This window comes from Euprymna scolopes, chromosome 32 (assembly GCF_053919585.1).
Source record: "Euprymna scolopes isolate OS-2025 chromosome 32, ASM5391958v1, whole genome shotgun sequence".
NCBI lineage: Eukaryota > Metazoa > Mollusca > Cephalopoda > Sepiida > Sepiolidae > Euprymna > Euprymna scolopes.
The window spans coordinates 60910477-60935409 of record NC_136513.1 but is presented as its reverse complement, the minus strand read 5'-3'; the positions used below and the strand labels follow the sequence as shown (position 1 = coordinate 60935409).

The 24933-nt window shown below is 28.5% G+C and overlaps 1 protein-coding gene and 1 pseudogene across 4 annotated transcripts in view; both read left to right on the top strand.

Moving 5' to 3' along the window:
- LOC145256383 (uncharacterized) overlaps positions 1 to 24933 on the top strand; it is a 1175042-nt gene that overhangs the window by 699327 nt on the left and 450782 nt on the right. The window lies entirely within an intron of this gene.
- Positions 10586 to 10725, top strand: LOC145256578 (U2 spliceosomal RNA; annotated as a pseudogene).

Here is a 24933-nt window from a genome sequence, read left to right as displayed (position 1 = left end):
GTCAATGACCATCCCTCTTGAAGAAGCCCGCATAAACTGGGCGAAACGTTGAGTATGCAGGTCCTTCCACCTCCATTTTATTCCATAACGTCAGATTTAATCCAGCTCAACAATAATATATATATATATATATATATATATATATATATATATATATATATATATATATATATATAGAATGAAGTATATATGCATATACAGTGAGGTATATAAAATATACAATGCGTTATGCACACATATACAATGAGGAATATATATATATTATACAATGGAGCATATATACGTGTATAATGAGGTGTATATACAATGAGGTATATATACATATTCAATGAGGAATACATACATATACAATGAGTTATATACATAGACAATGGGGGATGTATACATAAAGAATGAGTTATACTCAAATGTATAATGAGGTATATATTTATACATATATACATATACAATGAGGTAAATGCACATACAATGAGTTATATAACAAGGAATATATATATATATATATATATATATATATATATATATATATATATACAATGAAGTTATATGCATATACAATGAGGTATATAAAATATACAATGAGTTATGCATACATATACAATTAGGAATATATATATATATATATATATATATATATATATATATATATATACATTATACAATGGGCATATATACGTGTACAATTAGGTATATATACAATGAGGTATATATACATATTCAATGAGGAATATATACATATACAACGAGGTATATACATATACAACGAGGTATATACATATACAATAGGGGATGTATGCATAAAGAATGAGTTATACTTAAATATACAATGAGGTATATCTATGTGCATATACCATTAGGTATGTATGTATATATATATATATATATATAAATATATATATATAGTAATTTATAAAATATATATGGCGATTAAGCTACACTGAATATTCTGCGTTTCATCCACTATAGAATTCGTCAGGCTTATGCGCGAATTCTGTGGTTGTTTCTTGTTTTTATATATGTTGAGGATTTTTAGTTAGCCAATCAGCTTTCTAGTATCCACCGCGCCCCTTCCTATCAGGCAATGGGCATGCATTTTATCGAACAAAGGATCTGTTTTAGAACTAGGTTAGTGGTTTAAGGTAGACGTTTTCCTTTTTTTATATATAAATATACCTATGTGTACACACATACATGCACATATATACATACACATATATATATATATATATATATATATATATACATATATGTGTGATCGTTTATGTATATTCATGTTTATTTAATTTATTAACAATTTCCAACGGAAACTACACAAAATCGTTAGAAACATAAACAACTCTAATAAAATCTTTGTAAAAGCAGATAAAACCAGAAACTTTTATAAAATAGATAAGCAAGAATATAACAAACTAATCACAGAAAACATTACAAAAAACTACAAAAAACTAGACACAAACGAATGCGACTACGTAGATATAATAAATACTGAAAGTAAACAAATTACTGATAAACTATAAATTAGCGATAAAGTTGGCAAATTGAAACCTAGAGAGTCATACATTCTGCTTAAAGACCACAAATGGGACTTTAATAATAATCCCAGCACCCGCCCGATAAACCCAACTAAACCAGAAATAGGTAGAATTAGCAAAACTATACTTTCTAGAGTAAACAAACAAATCAAACAGGACCTAGAACTAAACAAGTGGGCAAATACTACCGAAGCAATCACCTGGTTTAAAAATATAGAAAACAAAGATAAATGTACGTTCATACAGTTTGACATCATAGACTTTTATCCCTCGATATCCGAAGAACTTTTTAACATTGCCCTAGAATTTGCCGAGGCATACACTGATATATCCTCAGAAGAAATCAACATCATTAAAAAATGTAGAAAATCAGTTCTAATAAATAACAATAACCAATTGATAAAAACTAAAATGAAAAATTCGTTCGATTTGACGATGGGTGCCAGAGACTCTGCAGAGGCATCAGATCTTGTGGAATTATTCATTCTATATACCCTCACAAGCATATTCGATACTACGGATATCGGCCTACACAGAGATGACGGACTAGCTATAATAAAAAACTCCAACAAAGTCAAGGGAGAAAACTTTAAGAAAATCATACACAAAGAAATGAAAAATTAGGCCTAAAAATGGACGTATCAGCTAACATAAAAATAACAAACTTCCTGGACGTCACGTTAAACTTAGATAAAAACACATATGAACCATACTTAAAAGATAACGCTACTCCAATTTACGTAAACTCTAAGTCCAACCACCCACCATCAATTATAAAACACATTCCTAACTCGATCGTAAGTAGACTCAGTAATAACTCAAGCGATGAAAATGCATTTAACAGGTCAACCAATATCTACGAAACAGCCCTAAAAAATAGTGGATACAAAAATATCGAGATCAAATATAAGCAACAAAACACCAACAACTATAATAAAATTAAAAATAGAAGAAAAAGAACTATAATTTGGTATACGGGCCCATACAATCAAATGTTAAAAACAAAACTTGGCAAGAAATTTCTAGATCTTATTGAAAAACACTTTCCCGCAACCAACCCCTTACACAAAATCTTCAATGAAAATACCTTGAAGTTATCTTACAGTTGTTGCGAAAATTTAGAGATGATAATTAAAGCACATAATAACAAAATACTAAATGAAAACAATGTAAACAACAACAAAATAAACAATAAAAAAGTAGACACCATGACAGAAATAAAACCAACACTAGCAGAAATAATAATAATAATAATAATAATAATAATAATAATAATAACAATAATAATAATAATAATAATAATAATAATAACAAACCAACCCCGGACAAGAACAACCATACCATACATAAAATACTAATAACGAACAAGATAAATGCAACACTTTGCCCAGTCCAAAATAAATGTCTAACAAAAAGCGTAGTTTATCAAGCAACAATATTTGCGAAAGAAAACCCGAATAACAAGAAATATTACGTAGGCATGACTCCCTTAGATTACAAAGCCCGATACTATGACCACAAAAGTACATTCAAAAATAAAAAAACACTGTATAAAAACAACAATAGCGAATAAATACTGGGAACTCAAAGAAAGCGGACATTCGCCGGTAGTCGAATGGAAAATAATAAGACAAGCTACCACGTGCAGACATTTAGACGACCCATGTAAATTATGCCTCCATGAAAAATTTGCTATCCTTTACTTTAAAGAATCCCAAAATCTATTAAACTGTAGACGAGAAATAGCAAACAACTGTGTTCACAAAATAAAACTTACTCTAGGATAGCGATACAAAATAGCTTTCAAACTAACAATAACAATAGAAAACAAACAAATAAATAAAATAAATTAAATAAACATGAATATGCATAAACGATCACACATATATGTATATATATATATATCTATATATATGTGCATGTATGTGTGTACACATAGGTATATTTATGTATAAAAAAAAGGAAAAAATCTACCTTAAACCACGAAGCTAGTTCTAAAACAGATTCTTTGTTTGATAAAATGCATGCCCATTGCCTGATAGGAAGGGGCGCGGTGGATACTAGAAAGCTGATTGGCTAACTAAAAATCCTCAACATATATAAAAACAAGAAACAACCACAGAATTCGCGCATAAGCCTGACGAATCCTATAGTGGATGAAACGCAGACTATTCAGTGTAGCTTAATCACCATATATATTTTATAAATTACTAACTAGCTCTACCTACGTATTGAGCATTTTGAAGTAAATACTTAAAGTTTACGCATACATCTGTACTTTCGTATATTAAATTTATGTGAGTAAATGAAGTAGTTATATATATATATATATATATATATATATACATAAACAATGAGGTAAATATACATATAAAATGAGGTATATACATATATTCAATAAGATATATATATATATATATATATATATATATATATATATATATATATATATAGCTATCCATGCTATTTAATGAAACTTGCATAAAAGAAAAAATACTGCCTAAATATATATACATATATATATATATATATATATATATATATATATATATATATACAATGCGGTATATATACATATACAATGCTTATATATACATATACCATGAGGTATATATGTATATATACATATAAAATGAGGTATATATACATATACAATAAGTTATATATGCATATACAATGAGGAATATATATATACATATTCATTTAGGCATATATACATATACAATCGGGTATATACATATACAAGGGGTTACATATACACATACAATGAGGTATAGATATACATATACAATGAGGTATTTACACATATACAATAGGGCATATATACATATACAATGAGTAATATATACATAAACAATGAGGTATAGATACATATACAATAGTTTATATATCCATATCCAATAGAGTATAAGTACATATAAAATGCGTTATATATACATATACAATAATATATATATATACATATACAATCAGGTATATATTCATATACAATGAGTTATATATACATATTCAATAAGGTATATAAACATATACAAGGAGTTTTATTTACATATACAGTAAGGTATATATACATGTACCATGGCTTATATGTATATATACAATGATTTATATATATACATATATGTACATCTACAATAAGTTGCATAAACATTGAGGCATATATACATATAAAATGAGGTATCTATATATACACAAAATGAGTAATATATACATATACAATGAGTAATATATACATATACAATAAGGTATAGATATAAATATAATGGCATATAAATACATATGCATTGGGTTGTATAAACATGTACAATGAGGTATATATACATATACAATGGGTTATACATACATATACAATCAGGTATATAAAGACATATACAATAAGGTATATATACATATAAAATGGGTAAAATATACATATACAATGAGCTATATATACATATAAAATTAGGTATAAATTCATATTCAATGAGGTATATATACACACACAATGAGTTATATATACATATAAAATGATGCATATATGCATATACAATGATGTATATATACATTTACAATGGTTTATATATACATAAACAAGTAGGTATATAGATATATACAATCAGGTGTATATACATATACAATGAGTTATATATACATATACAATGAAGCATATATACATATACAAGGAGTTTTATATTCATATACTATGAGTTATATATATATATACGTACATATATATATGTATATATATATATATACAAATAGTTATATATATAAAATGTGGAATCTATACATATACAATGATGCATATATATATACAATGAGTAATATATGCATATCAAATAGGGTTATATATACATATACAATGAGATATATAGATATATACATATACAATGAGGTGTATACACTTATAGAATGAGGGATATATACATATACAATGAACTATATATACATATAAAGAAGTGTATATAGATATACAATGAGTTATATATGCATATACAAAGAGTTATATATACATATAAAATTAGGTATGTATACATATACGATGAGGCATATATAGATATACAATTAGTAATATATATATAAACAATGAGGTATAGATACATATAAAACAGGTTATATATACATACGCAATAAGTTATATGTACATATACAATGGGTTACATATACATATACAATTAGGTATATATACATATACAATCAGGTACATATTCATATACAATTAGTTATATATACATATACAATGAGCTATATATACATATCCAATAAGTTATACATACATATTGAATGAGTTATATATGCATATAGAATGAGGAATATGTATATATACATATACAATGAGTTATATATTCTTATACAATGAGTAATTTATACATATAAAATGAGGAATATATACATATAGATATACAATTAGATATATATACAATGAGGTGTATATACATATTAAATGAGGTATATATATATACATATGAAATGAGGTATATATCCATTAAGAACGAGTTATATATATATATATATATATATATATATATATCATGAGCTTTATATATAAACCTGTACTTCATTGTACATGTTTATATATAAAGCTCATGATATATATATATATATATATATATATATATATATATATATATATATATATATATATATATATCATGAGCTTTATATATAAACCTGTACTTCATTGTACATGTTTATATATAAAGCTCATGATATATATATATATATATATATATATATATATATATATATATATATATCATGAGCTTTATATATAAACCTGTACTTCATTGTACATGTTTATATATAAAGCTCATGATATATATATATATATATATATATATATATATATATATAACTCGTTCTTAATGGATATATACCTCATTTCATATGTATATATATATATATATATATATATATATATATACCTCATTTAATATGTATATACACCTCATTGTATATATATCTAATTGTATATCTATATGTATATATTCCTCATTTTATATGTATAAATTATATGCATATATAAATTTTTGTATATCTATATATACCTCATTGTATATATTGTATATATTGTATATGTATATGTATATGTATACATATACAATATATACAATATATACAATGAGGTATATATAGATATACAAAAATTTATATATACATATACAATGTGTTATATATAAATATTCAATGAGGTATATATACATATACAATCAGGTATATATAGATATACAATGAGTTACGTATACATATTCAAGGAGTTTTATACACATATAAATTATATATATATATATCTATATATATCTATATCTATATATATATATATCTATTTATATATATATATATATATATATATGTACAAAAGATGTATATACATATACAATGAGGAATGTATACATATAAAATTAGGCATATATATACATATACAATGAGTTATATATATACATATACAATGGGGTTAGATACACATATGCAATAAGTTATATATACATATACAATGTGTTATATATACATATGCAATAATATATATATATATACATATGCAATAAGATATATATATATATATATATATATATATATATATATATATACAATGGGGTATATGCACATAGAGAATGAGGGATATATACATATACAATGAAGTATATATACATACAAAAAGTATATATACATAGACAATGAGTTATATATACATAAACAATGAGTTATATATACATATAGAATGATGAATATATATATATACAATGAGGTATATATACATATACCTTGCGTATATATATACATATACAATGAAGTTTGTATACATATACAATGAGGTATATATACATATACAATGTAATATATATACACATACAATGAGGTTTATGTATACGTATACAATGAGGTAGATATACATAAAGGATGAGGTATATATAAATAAAGAATGAGGTTTAAATATACACATTTAAACAATGAGGTATATATATATATACATATACAATGAGGTATATTTACATATTCAAAAGGTATATGTACATATACAATGTATGTATACATATAAATGAGGTATATATATATATATATTTATATATATGTATATATATATATATACAGTGGTTATATATACATATACAATAGGGGATATATAGATATACAGTGAGTTATATATACATATACAATGAGGTATATATATACATATACAATGCAGTATATATACATATACATTGGGAAATATATACAAATACAATGAGCTATATATGCATATAAAATGAGTATATATTCATATTCGCTGAGAAATAAATACATATACACCGTGTTATATATACATATACAATGAGTTATATGTACATATACAATAAAGTGTATATATATATATACATATACAACCACTATAAAAGAGTAATAAAAAATGCAAGAGAGCTATATGCCCAGTCTGTTAAATCCAAGGTAGCTGAACAAAAGTGTGCGTTCTATCCCAACCATTATGAATGGACCAGAGGTCATCTCGTCAGCGTCAGACAAGGCCAAACTATTTGCAAAGAACTTTGCAGCTAATTCTACCCTATGTAACGGAGGCCATCAACTCCCCATATTTCCTCCTATAACACAGAACGCTAGGTAACATACAAATATCCGTGCATGAGGTCGCCAAGCTAATCAAGAACCTTGATTCCAGTAAAGCAACTGGCCCTGATGGCATCCCAATTATAGTGTTTAAAAAGCTTCAACCAGAACTTGCTCCCATACTTATGAAATTGTTTAAGTGCTGCCTTAAGGAGAAGTGCTTTCCAACTCCCTGGAAGACCTCATCAGTTTGCCCAGTATTTAAGAATTCAGGTGATAAGTCATCTCCCTCTCAGTACAGACCAATATGTCTCCTGTGTGTTATGAGTAAGTTGCTGGAATCCATATTAAATAGAGAAGTAGTCAACCACCTCAGCAGAAACAACCTTCTTAGGGACACATAATATGGTTTTCGCTCTGCAAGATCTACCGCAGATGTGCTGACGGTTATATCTCACAGGATTAGTGAATCTCTTGACAAAGGCTTCCTTTCTAGGGCAATTGCTCTTGACATATCAAAGGCCTTCGACAAGGTATGGCATAAGGGCCTACTTCAGAAGATTTCCAGCTACGGTATAACTGGAAATGTTTTCTCAATCATTAAATCATTTCTCTCCGATAGGCTCATAAGAGTAGTGGTCGATGGACAAAAATCGGAGGCCTGCAGTAATAATGCTGGAATCCCTCAGGGGGCAATCCTGGGCCCAACTCTCTTCCTGATCTACATCAATGACCTACCTAAACACATACTTAAATCATTCGTTGACATGTATGCTGATGACACGACCATCTACGGCAACACATCAAAGGCTGTAAATGACAAAGTTCTCTCTGATTCTCTCTCCTCTGATCTCGAGCGCGTAGTTCAGTGGGGGAAGACGTGGCTGGTTACCTTTAATGCATCTAAAACCAAACTCCTATCCTTACATCATCAACGCTCTGATCCCCATCTGGCATCAATTGTGATGGATGACTGTCGTCTGGGAGAGGCCCCATGTTTTGACAAGCTTCTGGTTTTGACCTTTATTCCTGATCTGAAATGGAACATGTACATCAAGTTTGTTGCCAAGGTCGCTGGAAAGATGGTGGGATCCTTCTACCGCTCCAGAAGATATCTCACTACTGATGCAATTCTCTATCTATATAAAAGCCAAGTACGTCCAAGGATGGAATACTGCTGCCATATTTGGGCAGGAGCTGCTAAAAACAGCCTATCCTGTCTTGACAGAGTACAAAATAGACTTCTTGGCTTCGTGGGGATGCCCTTTTCTCTACCCTGCAACCTCTCTCACACAGAAGAGACGTTGCGAGCCTATCCTTGTTTTATCGTTATTTCCATGGCAGGTGCTGGTTTGAACACCAATCTCTGATCCCCCCTCGCCAATCTTTCACGAAAAACACCCGTCTAGCTGAATCCACTGTGAAAAATTTCCCCCACTCTATATCTGTGTCTAAATCAAATCGTGGATTCCATGAACAAAGCTTCTTTCTTAAAACTGCACGCCTGTGGAACTCTGTTCCGTCTGCCTGCTTCCCACCTGACTATAACTTGGATGTCTTCAAGTCCAACGTTAACAAATTCTTAATGAACCGCCCCCTTAAGTAAACACTTCATCAAATCTCCACACTAACGTAATGTACTTGCAATAACCCTTATCTCTGAGTGGCTTCCGGGCCTTGATAAGTGGTGTCCACTGTGTAAAAAAAGAAACAAAAAAAACAATGCGGTGTATATAGATATACAATGAGTTATATATACATATACAAGGCATTATACATATACAATAAGTTATATACACATATACACTGAGGTATATATACATATACACTGAGGTATATATACATATACAATGATGTATATATACATAGTCAAGGAGTTTTATATACAATTACAATGAGTTTTATATATATATATATACATATATATATATATATACAAACAGTTATATATATACACAATAAGGTATATATACATATACAATGAGTTATATATATTTACATATACACTAAGGTATATATACATGTACCATGGCTTATATATATATATATATATATATATATACAATGATTTATATATATACATATACAATTAGGTATATACACATATACAATAAGTTATATATACATATACAATAAGAGATATATACATGTATAATGAGGTATATATAAATATATAATGAGGTCTATATACATATACAATGAGCTAAATATACAAATACAATGAGGTAATATATACATATACAATGAGTTATATATATATATATATATATATATATATATATATATATACGTATACAATGAGCTATATATACGTATATAATGAGCTATATATACGTATATAATGAGGTGTATATACATATACCATTAGGTATATATACATAAAGAATTATCATCATTATATTATTAAGCTTATCGCTCCGTCCGTTATCATGCTGTGCACACCTAAAAAAGGAAAGTGGGATATTCCAAATAAACCTTGTCAACCCCGAAAAAAAAAATGGTGTCGCTATTGAGGCAAAGCTAATAAAAATGATTTATCTGTCTTGGCCTTTTGGCTAAGATCAAAGTGTAGTATCTGTTCTTCAAGTACTACATTTCAATTTCTTCTCTCTCAGTGGAAGAGAAATCCTTTAGGACTAAAACAATTTTTTCTACACGTTAAAAAACAACCCTGGTATCTAAAGCTCCCCAAATCGGCATTCCGGTCAATAACAAAAATAAAAATTGTATCAGTAATGAAGGATTTCTCCTCCATTAACCAAGACCAAAAAAGGGGTGATTTAAGTCACTGGAATGGTGAAACTGATACTACACTCAGAAATTCATGTTGAAGCAATGGCTGCCTAATCTCTAACCGTGTTAATGTTTTTATGTATTACTTTCGAAAAGCTGCTGAAACAGTTTATGATTTAAACATTAGTTTATTTCAAGTATATTTTAAGCAGTTGGTTACGGAATATGAAGTCAGTTCCGGAAATTACTGAAACCATTTACGATTTAAACATTATTTCATTTCATGTATATTTTTAACAGTGGGGTGGGGGGATATCAAATCAGTCCCGAAAATGGGTGAAACCGTTTACGCATTACGCATTACTTTATTTAATGTATATTTGTAACATTGGGTGGGAAATATGAAGTCGGTTCCGGAAATGGCTGCAACCATTTACGTTTTGGACATTACTTTATTTAATGCATATTTTTAACAGTAGGATGGAAGATAAGGAGTCGATCCCGGAAATGGCTGAAAAAGTTTACAATTTATATATTACATTATTTCATGGGATCGAATGAGATAGGTGAACGACATATATTAGCAGAATATGCTGCGTCACCCGGGATTGGATAAGATAGATGAAACATATATACTATGAGAATACCCAGAATTGATTGATTTGTTTGTAATGAAATAATCAGCCAAGGCAATATATCTAAGTTATTATTTAAGTAAGGGGGAGCGACATAGTGCGTTAAAGTTATGAAAGTTATTGTCGAAATTAATAACATATCCAAGAATTATGAAAAATAATGAAATATGAGTTACTTGATTGGTGTGTTTGTAATGATATAATAAGCCGAGACAATATATCAAATATATTACATAAGAAGGAGGGAGAGGTATAATGTGGGTTTTTAATGATAAAAATGATTGTCGAAATTAGTAACATATCCAGGATTATGAACAAAGATTAAATGTGAGTTAATCAATTGTGTGTTTATAATAAAATAATCAGTCCAGGAAATATATCAAAGTAATTATGTTAGTAAGAGAGGGCGATAAGGATGGTTTAAATTATGAAAATAATTGTCGAAATTAGTAACATATCCAAGTATTATGAAAAATGATATGTTATTTAATGCATTAGTGTGTTTGCAATTAAATAATCAGGCCAGACAATATATCAAAGTTATTATTTTAGTAAGTGGGACGATGATGTAGGTTAAAATGATGAAAAATGATTGTCGACAATAGTAACATATCCAAGAATTATGAAAAATGTCAAAATGTGAGTTAATTGATTGGTGAAATAATAATCCCAGATTGATTGCAATGAAATACTAATCCCAGATAATACATCAAAGTCATTATTTTAGTAGTGGAGAGGGTTGATAATGTGGGTTAAAATTATTTTAAAAAATTGTCGAAATGAGTAACATATCCAAGAATTAAGAAAAATGATGAAGTGTGAGTTAATTGAAAGTGGTGTTTTTTATGAAATAATCAGCCCAGACACTATACCAAAGTAATTTTTTAGTAAGAGGCGGCGAAGAGGATGGTTTAAATTATAAAAAAATTATTGTCGAAATTATTAACATATCCAAGAATTACGAAAAAATGATGAATTGATTGGTGTGTTTGTAAGGAAATAATCAACCTAGACAATATATCAGCGTTATTATTTAGTAAAGAAGGAAGGGCGAAAATGTGGGTTAAACTTATGAAAAAGGATTGTCGAAATAAGTAACATATCCAAGAATTATGAAAAATGATTGAATGTGATTTCATGCATTAGTGTGTGTGTAATAAAATAATAAGCCCAGACAATATTTCAAAGTTATTATTTTATTAAGTAGGGGGCGATAATGTGGGTATAAATTATGAAAAATGATTGTCGAAATTAGTAACATACCAAAGAATTATGAAAAATAATGAAATGGAGGTTAACTGATTAGTGTGTTTATAATGAAATAATCAGCCTAGCAGTTGTATCAAAGTTATTATTTTAGTAAGGTTGGGTGACAACGTTGGTTTAAATTATAAAAAATATTGTCGAAATTAGTAACATATCCAAGAATTACGAAAAATGATGAAATGTGAGTTGATTGATATGTGTGTTTGTAATGAAATAATCAGCCTAGACAATATATCAAAGTTATTATTTTAGTAAGGTGTGCGCTTTGGTGAGTTTAAATGATGAAAAAATATTGTACAAAATTAGTACCATATCCAAGAATCATTAAAAATGATGAAATGTGAGTTAATTGATAGTTGTGTTTTTTTTTATAAAATAATCAGCCGATATAAAATATAAAATTTAGTATTTTAGCAAAGGGAGGGGCGATAATGTGGGTTGAAATTATGAAAAATTATTGTCGAACATAGTAACATATTCAATAATTATGAAAAATTATTGTCGAACATAGTAACATATTCAATAATTATGAAAAATTATTGTCGAACATAGTAACATATTCAATAATTATGAAAAATTATTGTCGAACATAGTAACATATTCAATAATTATGAAAAATTATTGTCGAACATAGTAACATATTCAATAATTATGAAGAATTATAAAATGTGAGTGACTTGACCGGTGTGTTTGTAATGAAATAATCAGCCTAGACAATATATCAAAGTTATTATTTTAGTAAGGTGTGCGCTTTGGTGAGTTTAAATGATGAAAAAATATTGTACAAAATTAGTACCATATCCAAGAATCATTAAAAATGATGAAATGTGAGTTAATTGATAGTTGTGTTTTTTTTATAAAATAATCAGCCGATATAAAATATAAAATTTAGTATTTTAGCAAAGGGAGGGGCGATAATGTGGGTTGAAATTATGAAAAATTATTGTCGAACATAGTAACATATTCAATAATTATGAAAAATTATTGTCGAACATAGTAACATATTCAATAATTATGAAAAATTATTGTCGAACATAGTAACATATTCAATAATTATGAAGAATTATTGTCGAACATAGTAACATATTCAATAATTATGAAAAATTATTGTCGAACATAGTAACATATTCAATAATTATGAAGAATTATTGTCGAACATAGTAACATATTCAATAATTATGAAAAATTATTGTCGAACATAGTAACATATTCAATAATTATGAAAAATTATTGTCGAACATAGTAACATATTCAATAATTATGAAAAATTATTGTCGAACATAGTAACATATTCAATAATTATGAAAAATTATTGTCGAACATAGTAACATATTCAATAATTATGAAGAATTATTGTCGAACATAGTAACATATTCAATAATTATGAAAAATTATTGTCGAACATAGTAACATATTCAATAATTATGAAAAATTATTGTCGAACATAGTAACATATTCAATAATTATGAAAAATTATTGTCGAACATAGTAACATATTCAATAATTATGAAAAATTATTGTCGAACATAGTAACATATTCAATAATTATGAAGAATTATTGTCGAACATAGTAACATATTCAATAATTATGAAAAATTATTGTCGAACATAGTAACATATTCAATAATTATGAAAAATTATTGTCGAACATAGTAACATATTCAATAATTATGAAAAATTATTGTCGAACATAGTAACATATTCAATAATTATGAAAAATTATTGTCGAACATAGTAACATATTCAATAATTATGAAAAATTATTGTCGAACATAGTAACATATTCAATAATTATGAAAAATTATTGTCGAACATAGTAACATATTCAATAATTATGAAAAATTATTGTCGAACATAGTAACATATTTAATAATTATGAAAAATTATTGTCGAACATAGTAACATATTCAATAATTATGAAAAATTATTGTCGAACATAGTAACATATTCAATAATTATGAAAAATTATTGTCGAACATAGTAACATATTCAATAATTATGAAGAATTATTGTCGAACATAGTAACATATTCAATAATTATGAAAAATTATTGTCGAACATAGTAACATATTCAATAATTATGAAGAATTATTGTCGAACATAGTAACATATTCAATAATTATGAAAAATTATTGTCGAACATAGTAACATATTCAATAATTATGAAAAATTATTGTCGAACATAGTAACATATTCAATAATTATGAAAAATTATTGTCGAACATAGTAACATATTCAATAATTATGAAAAATTATTGTCGAACATAGTAACATATTCAATAATTATGAAGAATTATTGTCGAACATAGTAACATATTCAATAATTATGAAAAATTATTGTCGAACATAGTAACATATTCAATAATTACAAAGAATTATTGTCGAACATAGTAACATATTCAATAATTATGAAAAATTATTGTCGAACATAGTAACATATTCAATAATTATGAAAAATTATTGTCGAACATAGTAACATATTCAATAATTATGAAGAATTATTGTCGAACATAGTAACATATTCAATAATTATGAAAAATTATTGTCGAACATAGTAACATATTCAATAATTATGAAAAATTATTGTCGAACATAGTAACATATTCAATAATTATGAAGAATTATTGTCGAACATAGTAACATATTCAATAATTATGAAAAATTATTGTCGAACATAGTAACATATTCAATAATTATGAAAAATTATTGTCGAACATAGTAACATATTCAATAATTATGAAAAATTATTGTCGAACATAGTAACATATTCAATAATTATGAAGAATTATTGTCGAACATAGTAACATATTCAATAATTATGAAAAATTATTGTCGAACATAGTAACATATTCAATAATTATGAAAAATTATAAAATGTGAGTGACTTGACCGGTGTGTTTGTAATGAAATAATCAGCCCAGGAAATATATCAAAGTTATTATTTTAGTAAGGGCTGCAGTAAAGTTTTAATAAAAAACTAGAATAATATGATTGTGCCTTCATTCATGCTGACGAGAACGCTCATAGCATGCCCAGCAACAATATATTACATATGAAAAACGCTGCTGTGGAATTCCCACAGGTCCTGCTAGTAATATATACATGTACAATAAGGTATATATACATATACGATGAGGTATATATTTCTATATAATGAGGTATATATGCATATAGAATGAAGTATATATATACATATACAATGACGTATAAATATGTATACAATGAGGTATATATACATATACAAAGAGGTATATATACGTATACAATGCGCTATAAATACATATAAATTGAGTTATATATGTGTATATGCATATAAAATAAGTTAGATATACATGCAATGAGGTATATTTACATATAAAATGAGTAATATATGCTTACACAATGTGTTATATACACATATACATTGAGGTATATATACATATAAAATGAAGTATATATACATAGAAAGAGGTGTATATAACTATAGAATGAGTTATAACTACATATAAAATGAGTTATATATACATATACGATGAGGTATATATACATATACAATGAGTTATATATACATAAACAATGAGGTATATATGCATATACAATGGGGACTATAAAGATACACAATGAGTTATAAGCACATATACAATGAAAAATATATGCATATACAATCTAGTATATATACGTATAACTTAGGTATATATACAATGAGGTATATATAAATATTCAATGAGGTATATATACATATACAATGAGGTATATATATATATGTGTGTGTGTGTGTGTATATATATACACATATACAATGAGGTATATATAAATAAAGAATGAGTTATATATAAACATACAATGCGGTATATATATACATATACAATAAGGTATATATACATATACAATGAGGCATATACACCTATACAATGATATATATATATATATATATATACATACAATGAGGTATATATACATATACACTCAGACATATATAATAGGTTATAAACATATACAATTAGGTATGTATACATATACAATGAGTTATATATGGATATACAATGAGTTATATATGGATATACAATGAGTTATATATACATATACAATGAGATACATATATACATATAAAATGAGGTATATATAGATATACAATGAGGTATATATACATATACAATGGAGTATATGAACATATACAAGGTGTTATATGTTCATATACAATAAGTTATATATATACATATACACTTAGCTATATACATATACAATGAGGTATTTATACATATACAATGAGGCATATGTACATATACAATTAGTTATATATACATATACAATGAGGTACAGATACATATACAATAGGTTATATATACATATGCAATAAGGTATATATACATATACAATGGGGTATATATTCATATAAATGAGTTATCTGTACATATACAATGAGATATATATGCATATATAATGAGGAATATATGGATATAAAATGAGGTATATGTACATATAGAATGAGGTATATATACAGATACAATGAGAAATATATACATATACAATAAGGTATATATAGGTATACAATGAGTTATATATACATATAAACTTATTCAATATATATATATACAATGTGGTATATATATACATATTGAATAAGTTATATATACATATAAAATGTTATATATATATATCCATATGCAATGAGGTATGTAGACATAAAGAAAGAGTTATATATAAATATACAATGAGGTTTATATATATACATATACAATGAGGTATATATACAATCACAATGAGGCATATATACATATATTATGAAGGATATATATACATATACAATGAGGTATATATACATATTCAAAGAGGTATATCTACATATACAATGTATATATAAATATACAATATAGTATATATATACAATGAGGTTTATATATGTATTCTATTATAGATATATGTACATATACAATGGGTTATATATACATACACAATTAGGTATATATAGATATACAATGAGTTATATATATATATATATATATATATATATATATATACAATGAGTTATATATACACATACAATTGGTATATATACATATATAATGAGGTATACATAGACATATACAATAAGGTATACGTACATATACCATGGCTTATATATATACATATAAAGTTATGTATATATACATATAAAATTTGCTATATACTCATATTACATGATATATATATATATATATATATATATATATATATATATATATATAAAATGAGTTATATATATATACAATGAGTTACATATACATATGCAATGGAGTATATACATACAGAGTTAGGTGTATACATATATATGTACAATGTGATATGTATACATATAAAATGCGTTATATATACATATACAATGAAGTATGTATGTATGTATATATATATATATATATATATATACAATGCGGTTTATATTTAATATACATTATGGGATATAAACATATACAACGAATTATACATAAACAATAAATTATATATACATATACACTAAGGTATATATACATATACAAGGAGCTATTTATACATATACAATGACATATCTATACATATACAATTAGTTATATATACATATATAATGAGGTATAACTGCATAAAAATTGAGTTGTATAAAGATATACATATAAAATGAATTATATATACATATACAATGAGTTATATATACATATACAATGTGTTATACATATAGAATGCGGTATATATACTAATAGAATGGCATATATATACATATATACAATGACTTATATATATGCATATACAATGAAGTATATACACAGACAACAATGAGGAATATATACATATAGAATGAGATATATATACAGATACAATTAGATATATATACGTCTGGGAGAGGCCCCGTGTTTTGACAAGCTTCTGGGTTTGACCTTTACTCCTGATCTGAAATGGAACATGTACATCAAGTCTGTTGCCAAGGTCGCTGGAAAGATGGTGGGATCCTTCTACCGCTCCAGAAGATATCTCACTACTGATGCAATTCTCTATCTATATAAAAGCCAAGTACGTCCAAGGATGGAATACTGCTGCCATATCTGGACAGGAGCTGCTAAAAATAGCCTATCCTGCCTTGACAGAGTACAAAATAGACTTCGTGGCTTAGTGGGGGATGCCTTTTTCTCTACCCTGCAACCTCTCTCCCACAGAAGAGACGTTGCGAGCCTATCCTTGTTTTATCGTTATTTCCATGGAAGGAGCTGGTCTGAACACCAATCTCTGGTCCCCCCTCGCCAATTTTCACGAAAAACACCCGTCTAGCTGAATCCATTGTGAAAAATTTCCCCCACTCTATATCTGTGCCTAAATCAAAACGCGCATTCCATGAACAAAGCTTGTTTCTTAGAACTGCACGCCTGTGGAACTCTGTTCCGTCTGCCTGCTTCCCACCGGACCACAACTTGGATGTCTTCAAGTCCAATTTTAACAAATTCTTAATGAACCGCTCCCTTAAGTAAACACTTCATCAAATCTCCACACTAACGTAATGTACTTGCAATAACCCTTATCCCTGAGTGGCTTCCTGGCCTTGATAAGTGGTGATCACTGTGTAAAAAAAGTACAATGAGTAATATATACATATACAATGAGTAAATATACATATACACTGAGTTATATATACATATATAATGAGTTATATACACATATACAATAAGGTATATATGCATATAAAATGAGGTATATATATATGTAATGAGGTATATATATATATATATATATATATATATATATATATTTACATATACAGTGAGTTATATATATGTTGTGGTGGCACCCACTCATTTACATATGTGGATAATATTACACATAAATAGCAAGACTCGGTTAGTCTGAGTGTGTGTTAACCAGAAGCCACCGAATGCCAAGCCGAGGACAGATATGTTCTCCAGCCAAGACTATCTTACCTGACAATCATTATGTAAATATACTGTAAATATACTTTTCCTAATAGACTTCTTATTGATATACCTTTGTTTGTTGAGTCTTCATTTGTATTGCCTTATACGTTATTTGGTTCAACCTGCAAACATAACAGTTGGCGACGAAGATGAACGTCAATTATAACAGTTTGACGGAGAAATGAAAAGAACTCACTAACAAAAAAAGACTACAACGCAATTCTAAGGAATACAAGTTTTTACGAACGAAATAGTCATAAAAACGGATTTCACGCTAAAGAGAAGTTCGACTCAAGTCGGAAAAAAGTAACCTAGATTAATAGTATTGTATTTACTAAAATACTAGTCGTGGAAAAAAGACAAACCAAAACCTCTAATTGCAGTCTCAAAGAAAAAAAATAGAAAAAAAAAACTCGAATGTGGCAAAAGCGACAATTTACGCCGTTTCTTTTGGAATCCATCTTGAAAAAGAAAAGAAACAAACTGTAAAAGTGAATTTTTTTGTTGTAAAACGACAAACAGATTCGTATTACTAAATTACGAAGAGCAAACGTACAAGAAAGTAACATAGGGGATTCCCTAATTGCTGTTCTCCGTTAGCAAAACATCAACTAAAGACTTTCGGTAAACCAATTTTTTTTCTCTCTTCGGTATTAAAAAATACCACAGTTAAACTAAAATCAAGGAAAGAATTTTTTTTTAAACTGAAGTTGTCGCTGGATAACGGATATAAGACATTAAAACGTCACGTAAGAAAAAAAAGCAAAAGAAAGAATTAAATGTAGTTCATACATTTTATTTTTTTCAATTGTGACTCGAGTTGAAAAATCTTTTTTTTTTGTGGAAAGAGTTGTACTTAAGTTCTGCTGTTACTTATTAGGAAGTGCCTAAAACGGAAAAAGTCAGTCGTATTTGGGGGTTGCAGTAAAAGCCTCAATTTTTTTTATTTTGGGGTTGGATGAGCTTGACTCGCTAGCGAAGTGAGAAAATATTATTCGAGCAGCGATATTATTATTTATTGAAAACAGGAACTCTGAACAATTTTTGTTGTAACACAAGCCATTTTATATTTTAGAATACACTAAAAAAATGGAAGATGTATCTAGAATGTTAATGCAATTTTTGCAGACGCAACAACAGGCACAAACCGAGCGAGATGAACGAAAAGATGAGAAATTATTGAAATGTCAACTGGAACAAGAAGAAAGACAGAAGGAATTACAATTTAAACAAGAAGAAAGGCAGAAGAAATTACAATTTGAACAAGAGAAAGGCAGAAGAAATTACAATTTGAACATGAAGAAAGGCAAAATGAACGTTTTGTTAAAACACTGGAACTACTAAAGAATAATCGAGAAAATGTCGACAGTACTAATTTCTCGCATACAACTATATTTAATAGCATGGACACATTTAATTATGTGCCGGAGGAAGAAAAGGCTTTTGAAGCATACTATACAATATACTATACAATATACGAGTCTTTCAACTGGACTGCAAAAGTTGGCCAAATAGCCAGAAAGTGAGCCTTTTACTCAGGAAGTTGTGTGTAGCAGAACACAGTAAATTCGTAGATTATATATTACCTTAAAAACTACGGAATTAGATTTCATGGAAGCTGTAAAATTACTAAAAGAATTATTCAATCCGAATATATCTCTTTTTCATAAGAGATTGTTGTGTATGAATCTAATGAAGATGAAAAACCAAGATTATTATACATACGCATCAGTTGTCAATAAAAACTGTGATAATTTTAAGCTAGCGGAACTAACAGTAAAAGATTTCAAATGCCTAATCTTCGCACAAGGGTTAGTTTCCACGAAAAATGCAGAAATACGCAGACGAGTGTTGTCTAAGCTGGAATCTGAGCAAGATTTAACACTTCAGAAATTAGCAGAGGATTATGAAAGGGCCATTACACTAAAAAGGATTTAAAAAGATAGAAGAATCCGGAGTGGCATTTATAAGAAAGGTTAGAAAACCATACACACCAACCAAGAACTATACAAATAAAAGCAGTCAAAATGGAACGAGATATTCCAAATATAATAATTATAATTATAGTAAAGAATATAACAAGTCTCTCCCTAGATATAACTGTAAGAGATGCGCAGAAAGACATTGGGAATCAGATTGCCCTTATAAGAAGAAAAAATGCTACATTTGCAAGAAAGTCGGACACAAAAGCGATTGTTGCAGATATAAAGATTCCACCAGAAAGAGAGTACAGCAAACAAAATCAAATGAAAAATTAGACAAAAATCGACGAAAATACATAAAAGTGGAAATATTTAAAACGCCAATAAAATTACAACTGGATTCAGGATCCGATATTTCTATAATAAACTTGAATACATGGAAAAAGTTGGGTAAACCAACCACGATGAAACAAGTAAATCAGCTCGGACGGTAACTGGTGGTGAGATAAAATTTGAAGGGGAAGTTATCCTTCAGATAAAATTAAAAGGGATTACGAAGAAATTAAAAATGTTCTTATTGAAAAATAGCGAACATCTGTTTGGAATAGATTTGATTGAGAAATTCATACTGTGGAATAAGCCAATCAATACGTTCTGTAAAAGAAAAGAATGCACTACTCCAACAACAGGAAATATAAAAGAGGAATTAAAAAAATTATTCCCTGAAGTATTCATGACTAAATTAGGTCGTTGCAATAAATTTAAGGCCTCGTTTGAACTTAAAGAAAACACCAGCCCAATTTTTAGAAAAAAGCGAAAAGTTCCGTTCGCTGGGTTGGAAAAGATTAATAAAGAATTAGACAGATTTGAACAGACAGGAATACTATCAAAAATAGAACATAGCGACTGGGCAGCCCCCACCGTATATGTAAAGAAAAATAATGATGAAAGACTTTTCGACAGGTCTAAACTCCATATTACAAGATTACCATTACCCTCTACCAAGCCCAGAGGAAATATTCACAAAGTTGAATGGTGGTAATATCTTCTTCAAGATAGACTTAAGTGACGCGTATTTACAAATACCGGTCGAGGAGAATTGCTCAAAAATACTATGCATCAACACGCATAAGGGATTGTACAAATACAACCGGCTGCCCTTTGGCATTAAAGTAGTGCCTGCCATCTTTCAGCAAGCGATGGACACCATGCTAAGTGGTATTGAGTGCGCATGTGCATACCTGGGCGACATTGTTATCAGGAGCAAATCCCTAGAAGAACATAAGGAGCATTTAAAACAAGTATTCACTCGAATACAAGAATTCCGGTTTAAAGTAAAAGAAAATAAATGCGACTTTTGTAGGAGCGAAATTAAGTATCTTGAACATATAATAAATAAACATGGGCGACGTCCAGACCCAGAAAGATCTGCGGCAATAAAAAACATGCCAGCACCTAATAACTTAACAGCCTTGCAGAGTTTCTTAGGACTCGCAAATTATTACCAATCTTTTATTGAAGGGATGCATAATTTGCGAGCTCCCTTAAATGAGCTGCTAAAAAAGGACACACCTTGGAACTGGACGCAAGAATGTCAAACCGCTTTCGACAAAATAAAGAGCGCATTAACATCTGAATTATTTCTAGCTCACTATGACACAAAATTAAATATAGTCGTCGCTAGTGACGCTAGTTCCTACGGCATAGGAGCATGCATTCAACATATCATGCCTAATGGATCTAGAAAGCCGATAGCTCATGCTTCGAGAACGCTGCTTCCAGCAGAGAAGGCGTATTCACAGATTGAAAAAGAAGCATTGAGTATAATCTTTGCAGTGATTAAGTTCCACCGATATTTATATGATAGACATTTTATACTTGAAACCGACCATAAACCATTAGTCACAATCTACAGATCAAAAAAAGGATTGCCTGTATACATCGCAAATAGATTGCTGCGCTGGGGTACGAGCCTACTGAATTACGATTTCCAGATACAACATCTAGCATCGAAAAAGATTTGCCATGCGGATGGACTTTCAAGACTGATACCACAGAAACATAATTTGGAAGAATCAGTGATTGCAGCAATTCGGACAAATGTCGAAGTGAAAAATATGGTAGCAAACAGCATTAAAGAACTACCGGTAACATTGTCGGACATTAAAAGAGAAGCCGATGAATACATAAATGATATAAAAGAAAAAAATTATAAATGACAAAAAGGTTCAGGAAATTTTTTCCATATGTAACGATGTGTTATTATACAGCGAGAGAGTAGTAATACCTAAAACATTGCAGAAGAGGATTTTGAGAGACTTCCACACAGGACATCGGGGGATAAATCGGATGAAGTCTCTAATGAGAAGCTACATATACTGGCGTAACATGGACATCGACATAACTACAACAGTAAATAGATGTAAAGGATGCCAGTTAGCGGCAAAATCCCCAACTATAGTACACAAACCCATGGTCGAGAATCCACATGGACTTCACTGGTCCAGAAGAAGAAAATTACTACTTAATTGTAGTAGATAGTTACACAAAATGTATTGCGTTGTAGGAATCCAACAACGAACAACTCAATAGGATTCCTACACGATTTGGTGTACCAGACATACTGATCACTGACAATGGAACTCAATTCACATCCACAGACTTTAAGGAATTTTGTGACATGTTCCAAGTAAAGCATATCACTACTCCTCCGTTCCATCCAAGGTCAATTTTTTTGATTCATCCAGCCTTGACAGACGTGTTTTAAATATTATCTCTAGTACTTTTCTTTTAATGATTTGGAATTCATTCCATTTGCGCTTTTTTCCAAGGAACTCTGCCTTTTGGATGATTTTGGACCATTTGGAATTTACCCAGTGGATTGAAATTTTAAATTCGACCGTTTTGGATTTTACCATTTTTGGATTTTTACCCTTCACCGGACTATCCATTCATGTGAAATCTTTTTATTATTTTTCTTTTGCCTCCTGTTCCCCTTACCTCACCCTTTTTTTTTTAACCAAGTAAGATCTTTGACTTACTTGTAGTTTCATTAAATACTTTTATATGCAAAATCCGATCCTGCATTTTGCTAATTCCTGCCCTCTGATGAGAAGGAGAGTATTTCTTCGAAACTCCGCGGATTAAGGACTATCCACTTATCTTGTGCTTCCTTTTTTAAAATTAAATATGTTTTTAACTCTTTTTCAAGATATCTTTTAACATATTTTATTAATCATTTGTTCATATTATAAGCTATTTGCTAATTCTACCCTATGCGACGAAGGCCATCAACTCCCCATATTTCCTCCTATAACACAGAACAAGCTAGGTAATATACAAATATCCGTGCATGAGGTTGCCAAGCTAATAAAAAACCTAGATTCCAGTAAAGCAACTGGCCCTGATGGCATCCCAATTATAGTGTTAAAAAAGC